We start from the raw sequence: 7,317 nt of genomic DNA, 5'->3' as shown, positions 1-7,317 counted from the left end.
TGCATTTCAAAACACAACAATGCAGCAGTACTCAAAATCCAGTGATCAGTACAGGAGATCATGCACGGCCCTTGTGTGAGTAGCCCCATTGTCGCTTTCTGTCACACTCAATCTTGCAGAGCCTTAAACTTCCATCTTTCCTCTACAGTTTCAGTGGTGCCAGCTAGAAAACACCTAAACTCCCTCTGCTTTGAAAGGGAGATCTTTCTGTGGCAAGCATTCACCAGTGCATAGTCACTGCATTGACTCTTATGGCAGCTCCCCGATGTCACCTTTGGGATGCAGGAAATGTGAGCCATCCCGTCACACACCTCTTTCAGGTGTATTGCGACACCAGGAACTAACTGATTCCTCTAAATAAATATTAACAAATGCATGAAAGAGACTTGTAGTCTCCTAAATCTGCCTTTCTGCCAGGAAGGCAAGAAAAAGTGGCAAGTATCAGTCCTTGTGTTTGAGAGTCTGAATGTTTTTCTAAGGTTGAAGTTGTGATCTGAGCCAGACAGGACATTGCAAGATAGTAAACTTCCCTTCACATTTTAGAAGAGAATGCCCCTCTCATCTCTGCCTGGAATCCTGTCAGTGAATAAACATTGCTGTCTCCAAAGGAGAGTGCTCCCAAGGGCAGGGCTCATGAGACAGACGAGTTGTATTGAAGAAGAGGGGAGAACGATGCAGAACATACGAAGGCCTTTCATCAACCTGAGTCCCCTTGTATGTTGCACAGGGTTGTGATCTATCTTGCATGTGACAGATGGCTCCAGGGTTAATATTCCTCCTCTGACTTAGTTGTGCGGTCTCCCTTTGCAATCGGTGGAAAGAGATGGAGACTTCTGCAGCATGATTCCCATGAGCTGCTTTAGATACCAACCTGGTATAAGATGCGTTGTGTTCTACAGGGCATATAAGAGCAGATGTATAGCTGTATAGCTTAAAGACTGTGAATAGGGAGAAATTACTCATTGTCTTTCTTGATTAAAAAAAATGGTATTACCAAATACAGTTTTTATATGCCAGGTTCAAAACTGAGGGAAGTAGTTCTCACAACATGCAGCTGAACATATTCTCATTGCTAGGGAATACTGTTGATGCCAAACGTATCTGAGTTCAAAACATGATTGGACAAGTGAATAGGAAAAAAAAACTAGGTGCTGTGAAATGCAAAGACAAGCTTGATCTCAACTGATTTTAGACAGCTTCAGTGCAGATGTCTACTCACAAACATCACGCCCCGCTCTTGTCACAGCTAACAGAAAGAAACAAGAACTTCTAGGGCGTCACTCACCACTCACTAGCTTATTTTGGATACCTACATTCAGAGAGGTGAATCATACACTCCAGAGCCCGCTGCAGGCCAGGAGAGTGCCTAGGGAGGAAACGTGCCTCTTGTTCTCCTCCCTGGGCAGATGCTCTTGATGATGGCAAAAGACAGGGTATGGGTTTGGTCAAACCTTTCAGCTGAACTGGTTCTACTGCTCTAGGTATGCCTGTTTCTCTCATCAGACTATCAAAGACATGCCCTCGGGGAAGGAGTCTTCTCCAGTGTCAGCACTGAGGAGTTACCTCTAGTCCATACCTCTGACATTACTCCTCAGCCTACTCCCGTTGCTGCTGCACCAGGTCGGTGTGCTCTGTGTATGTGTGCTGGGGAGCACAGCACACGTTGCTTGCTTCTTCAGGGTATAAGAAATGGAAAGTTTGGCTGCATGGGCAGTTCATAGGGCTCACTAGTCTCCAAGTCCCCAGAAAACACCTTTAACCATGAAAGGAGGGTAGAAAGCAGAAATGTGATCAGCCATCGTGTGAGGTGGAAGCAAGGTGTACAAGGCCAGGTGATATGGGGCCGACTGCCATTAAGAAAAGGCTGACTGCCATATGCTTCTGCTTTGCTTCATAAAGCTTATGAGTCAGACATACAGGGAGAATGATGTCTGTTATTCAGGAGCCAGAGGATTCCTCCTTCACTTTCCACAATGTACAGGTCTCAGGAAATACAGTGTGCCATAACAGTGTGCTCTCTCAAGCTTCATCTCCAAGGAAGAGTACATTCTCCTCTTCTGTGCAACTGCTCATGCCACAGAGGCTGCCTTCTGGAAAGCTCAGCCAAGTAGTTAGAACTTGGTATCTGTGCAACTGAAAAAATCTGCTTGGCCCTGTGACTAGAGGACTCTACAGCAGTGTTCAGTGCTGTCATAAAGCCTGAATATTGGTGCCAGAGAACCAGCATGTCTTGGGCAAACTACATACAGGTGAAACAGGAGTTTTCATACATCTCTATTCATGCAACTGTTGGTCAGGGAGGAATAAGGCTTCAGGAAGAGCTGCTCAAGTGATGTGACCTTTACAAACCAGCTTTGTAACACTTCATGACATACAAGTAAATCCTTCCTACAAATGGTGTCAGTGCAGGGCATAGGAACATGTAGCTGAAATCCAGGTTGCACAGAACACTGCATGGTTCTCTCTGCAGGGCCCTACCTGGACCTCTGCCAGCTTCTCACCTTCTTTCCCAGCCCAGGGTTACCAGGGCTTGACCATCTGTGTTTGCAATGCAGCAAGTGAAAGGGAACATGACCTTCCCCATTCAGGTTGTCCCTCCTGCTGGAAGGACCAGTGTTACGCAGATTTTTTGCTTCTGCTGCCTCCTATACTCCACTTGCCCTCAGAGTGGCTCAGTGAGATCGTTGGGGACAGGGGACACCATCAAGAGAAGGTCTACACCTCTCCAGGCAGCGTGACAGAAACGATGAGACCTGGAATAGGAATGACCCAAAGTGATTGTCTGTGCATGGTCACAGAATACCATGCATTTCTCTTGAGCCCAGCGCTGCCCTGCTTCACTACCTTACCTGGCACAGCCCCATTGCAGCTCCAGCACCCTTGTGAATCATTAACAGGCCAAGTCCAGCTGCTCCTTTCACAGATTCTCCTTTCACACAATTTTCTTTCCCAGCCCCCAAATGTTTAACTCAAGCAAGGCACAGACAGAAATGAGTCAAAAAGACTTTACGTGAATCTGCATCTGCTGACAACATGGAAGCAGCCAGAGCAATGGTAGGCAAATATGCCCTATCTCTACAGTCCCGGTGGGCAAGCTGGTCCTCCTTGCAACAAGGGTTCCTGTTTGTCCTTTGCTCTGACACTCCACAGACATCCCTGTTCCTCCTTTTATGGAGAGCCATCTCTTTTGGGGCTTGCAATGGAACTTAACGTAAAAGCACCTCTCAGTCTCCATTAATTTCCTGGCCCTTCTTCTTTACTAGCAGTGTTTGGTCATTCGTGCCCCTGCAAGAAACTGCCATTCCCATGCTTTGCTGCTTAGTGCAGGGTGGAGTTTTCTAGTTTAAGGCTGGTCAAAGTAGGCGGGCACTGTAGAGTCTTAAAGCTGGGACATACACAAATGAAGGAGACAGGAGGGAGCAGGAAGAGGTATACGTAAGAGCTGAGTACATGTATATATGAGAGCCCGGCATGAAGGCGGAGTGCCAGTACATGAATGCACAGCTGTTCGTGTGGCTGCCTGGAGGAGTGTGTACCACAGCAGTATACGTGTGTGAGGGCAACTTTGCTTGAACCAGATCTGGTGGTGCTTCAAGAGAACTTACTAAGGTGAGATTTTCCAACGATTTCTTGGTATCTGGTGTGGATGCTCTGGTGCCCAGAACTGTATTCACTGCTCATGCTCAGCAGCCTGAACTAGGAGATAATTTTTGTAAAACACTGTAAACATATGGATGCCAGTAAATTGCTACATGATTCCTCCTGCAGACAGAAGCTGTTGGTCTGACTTAAGAGGGTAGTTCTTGCTTCTCCAGACTGTCTTCTCAGTGCCCCTTCTCAGCATTTCCCACTAGTGACAGTCATGCCATCTGTTCTCCTCTGAATGGGCAGATGCTACTTCTAATTCTGCAGAAGCTGATCAGGCCAAATTGAAGAAGGATTTGATAAAACTACGAGCAACCATCAGTGCCATTAAAGACCAGTGTCGGACTTCCCTGGCACCAGATCCTCTTTGCTACACTACTGCCGCTACAGCACTGAGGGATCTGCCCAGGTCTGGAGAGCTCCCCCAGACTTGCAGAGCACTCAGCCACAGTCTGCATAGCGTGAGGTATTTTGGGCTGCACTGTCACCTCCCCCTCAGACATGCACAGGTTCAACAACCCTGTACTCTGGGGACGTGCCACCCATGTTCAGAGTGTGTTTGGTGGGTATGTCTCCCTGGGGCTGCTTGCTGCTTTCTGTAATGCTCTTTCTTTGCCAGGATCAAGCTTTTCCAAGGCCACTGTGTGTTTCTGGAAAAGCTTAAAACTGTTCATTTTTTTGGAGACTCTAGCTGCTCAGGCAGGCAGATCCCAGTTCTTTACATTCTTGTACGTGTGCTGTGGGAGACTCTAACATGGTGACACTGTATTGTTGGATTGTTGTATTTTTCAGTAGTTTCTGTTCTTCATCCTTAGTGCCTTGAGATTCTTCCTGTTCTTTCTGCTCTCAGCCAAATCCTGGCTCATCTCTCTGCGAGCAGACAGTAACAGTGTGCCCCTTTTTGTTCTGCAGCTGAGATTGTCTTAATCATTCTGGGCTGATCTTTACTCTGCAGCTCTGCAAGGGCTTCATATTTCACTTTTGCAACATGAAATGAACTGAATCATTTGTGACTCTCAATGTTTGCTGTAGGGAAAATGTGGTTAAGCTTAAGACCTTAGTTTAGGAACATCCCAGCTGCCATGATCGAGAGATACAGTGGTGAAAAAGAAGGTTATGTAATTAGTATTTCTTTCATATTAGGAAATGCCTAATAGAACCTCTACCACTCTTTGCTGCTTCTCTGTTCCACTTTACCAGGCACACACAACTCATTTCAGTCCTTCTCCTCTCCCTGTGGGACAGACTGGTCAGGGCAACAATCATCACTACTGCTTGTATAAGAGTGGAGAACCTGTTGAGGCTGTGGCCTCACATAAGGCCATTTCTCAGGCAAACACCAAGAGCAGTCACAGGGATGGTCTGCATACTCTCTGAAATGTCTAAAACATCCAGCTGTCCTGCCCTGGTTTGATTCAAGATAAAAGCACACCCTTGCTTCCCCAAAAAACTGAATTAATTCTCTTTTACTCAGACTATTCACACACTGGTTTCCAAAGAAATAATGATTTCTGTGGATTTAAATCTGCCTGGGTATCTTAATGCCAATGTTCACATGGGCTCAACTCAATTAAGAGCTTCTGGCTATAGTCCAGGAATTCTGTCGGGAGTTAGAATAATGATATTAATGGTGCCAGACGGAAGTGATAACATCAAAGTTCATTTGGAAGCCAGGACTTTTGGTAAACACTGCTGTATTCATTTGCAAGGAGGAAGCTGATATATGACTTATTTTTACAACAGTCTTTGTTTGCAGCTCTTCCTAGGCTTGGTCCGAATGTTGACCTGAATCAGCTTCTTGTCAGACCTGAACGCTACGGTCTATTTGTATAACTGAAAAAATCAGCGGGCTTCTTGTCCAGGAGACCAGAAGCATGTGGACCCTCACTAAATGCACAGCCCCATCCTTGCAAGACACTACTAAACTAAAATTCATATTGTGGTAGCACTTACTGGCAACAACCAGGCTTACCCATTGGGCTGGGTATTGTCCTGGCTCTGAGAAATTGTAATTGCTGCCTTATAAACCCTAAGCTCAAAACAAATGCACAGCAGGTAGATTAGCTAAACCAACCAATTTATGCATATATGCTGGAGGGAAAGATGAGTAATGTTCCTAGTTGGTTAGCAGCAGTGACTGTACCTGGAAATCTAAACATCAGCGCTACAGGAACTGAAATAGTGGGAGTAGGCACCTCCATGCAAATTAGTCTGAAAGTTTCGCTGCAGAGGGAAATTGAGGCAGGGCATAAGGAGGCAGGTTAGGGAAATTTTGACTGGGAACATCCACACATCACCATGGACCCAGAAGATAACATGGTAAGCACATCGTGGGGAAGAAGTGTCTGCATTGAAGCCAGTTGGGGCACACTTTATACCTCTGCTGCTTTAGTAGGGAGGCAGCTGCTCTGCATGGGCATGGCTGCCTGAATTCAGTGCAATTGTGGGCTGCACAAAAGCAGTGTACAAAGCTGAGGACCTGGGCTCCAGTGCTGCTCTGTCCAGGAGAACTTCCAGCTTGCCCTGCAGCCCTGAAGGCCCTGCTCTCTCTATCCTGTCTGGCTGTGGAAGCACCTGGAAGGACTGACCATGACTGAGAACCAGTAAGGTTTTTTAATTTTAGTTCATCTTGGGAAATGTAAAGCAGTTGCACTGGCCAGAGAAGCCTGCCTCCACTGCAGCACAGCTAAACTGCCAGCCTGGCACGTGGTGACAGGGGATCACATCATACTGTGTGGACTTCTGTGCTATCTGAGGAGCCTGTCCCCAGGGGCGGCCAGTGCTGTGTGCACCCGCCTATATTCAAGGCACAACCAGGCATGGCTCGGGGAGGGGAGGAGAGCGCACAAGAGAGAAGTTGGCAGAGCATGCTTTAATGTACTTTTTTAAAATTTAGTGACTCCTTTCTGCCTCAGATCCCATCCCTGATGGTGTACTTCCTGCAGATTCCTGTGCCAGCCAGTACTCAGGCTATGAATTGTCCCCAGGCAGCACAATGGACGTTTTCCAATAATGAAGTCATCCTCAACAGGCAGAATAGAAGTTTAGTGTGAGAAACAAGGAGCCAGCTTTGGGCAGACCTTTGAGTTGGACTAACACATTGTGTTGTACCTCTTCTCATAAAAGACCTACAGGATGAGTGGGGTTGGAGGCAGGGGTAGCAGGAAACAGTCTTTAAAAAGGACTTAGGCTAAGAAAGGGATTAGTTGTAGGTGAGCCTGCCTACACAAAGATGGATGAGATAAACCCTTGTGGGCCTTTCTAGCAAAATTGCCTATGATGCTCTGATTGTGAAGGAGATATTGTTGTGCTTGGATTTATTACAGTGCCAAATTACTTCCTTTGTGTGCTGGTTTTGGCTGGGGTAGAGTTAATTTTCTTCACAGTAGCTAGTACGGGGCTATGTCTTGGATTTGTGCTGAAAACAGTGTTGATAACACAGGGATGTTTTAGTTACTGCTGAGCAGTGCTGACACAGACTCAAGGACTTTTCTGCGTCTCACACCACCCCACCAGCGAGCAGGCTGGGGGTGCACAAGAAGTTGGGAGGGGACACAGCCGGGACAGCTGACCCCAACTGACCAAAGGGATATCCCACACCATATGACATCATGCTCAGCATATATAAAGCTGGAGGAAGAAAAAGGAAGGGGGGGACGTTCAGAGTGATGG

At 46.7% G+C, this 7,317-nt stretch overlaps 1 protein-coding gene across 1 annotated transcript in view; it reads left to right on the top strand.

The window, feature by feature from the left end:
• Nucleotides 1-3,571: 3,571 nt before the first annotated feature.
• Nucleotides 3,572-7,317, top strand: part of CHST4 (carbohydrate sulfotransferase 4) — a 5,943-nt gene continuing 2,197 nt past the window's right edge. The window contains exon 1 of the mRNA XM_009289425.2: nucleotides 3,572-3,609. The gene's annotated coding sequence lies outside the window, so the exon portion shown is untranslated. The remainder of the gene's footprint in view (nucleotides 3,610-7,317) is intronic.

This window comes from Aptenodytes forsteri, unplaced genomic scaffold (genome assembly GCF_000699145.1).
Source record: "Aptenodytes forsteri isolate BGI_AS27 unplaced genomic scaffold, ASM69914v1 Scaffold269, whole genome shotgun sequence".
Classification (NCBI taxonomy): domain Eukaryota; kingdom Metazoa; phylum Chordata; class Aves; order Sphenisciformes; family Spheniscidae; genus Aptenodytes; species Aptenodytes forsteri.
This window is presented reverse-complemented; position numbering and strand designations above follow the sequence as displayed.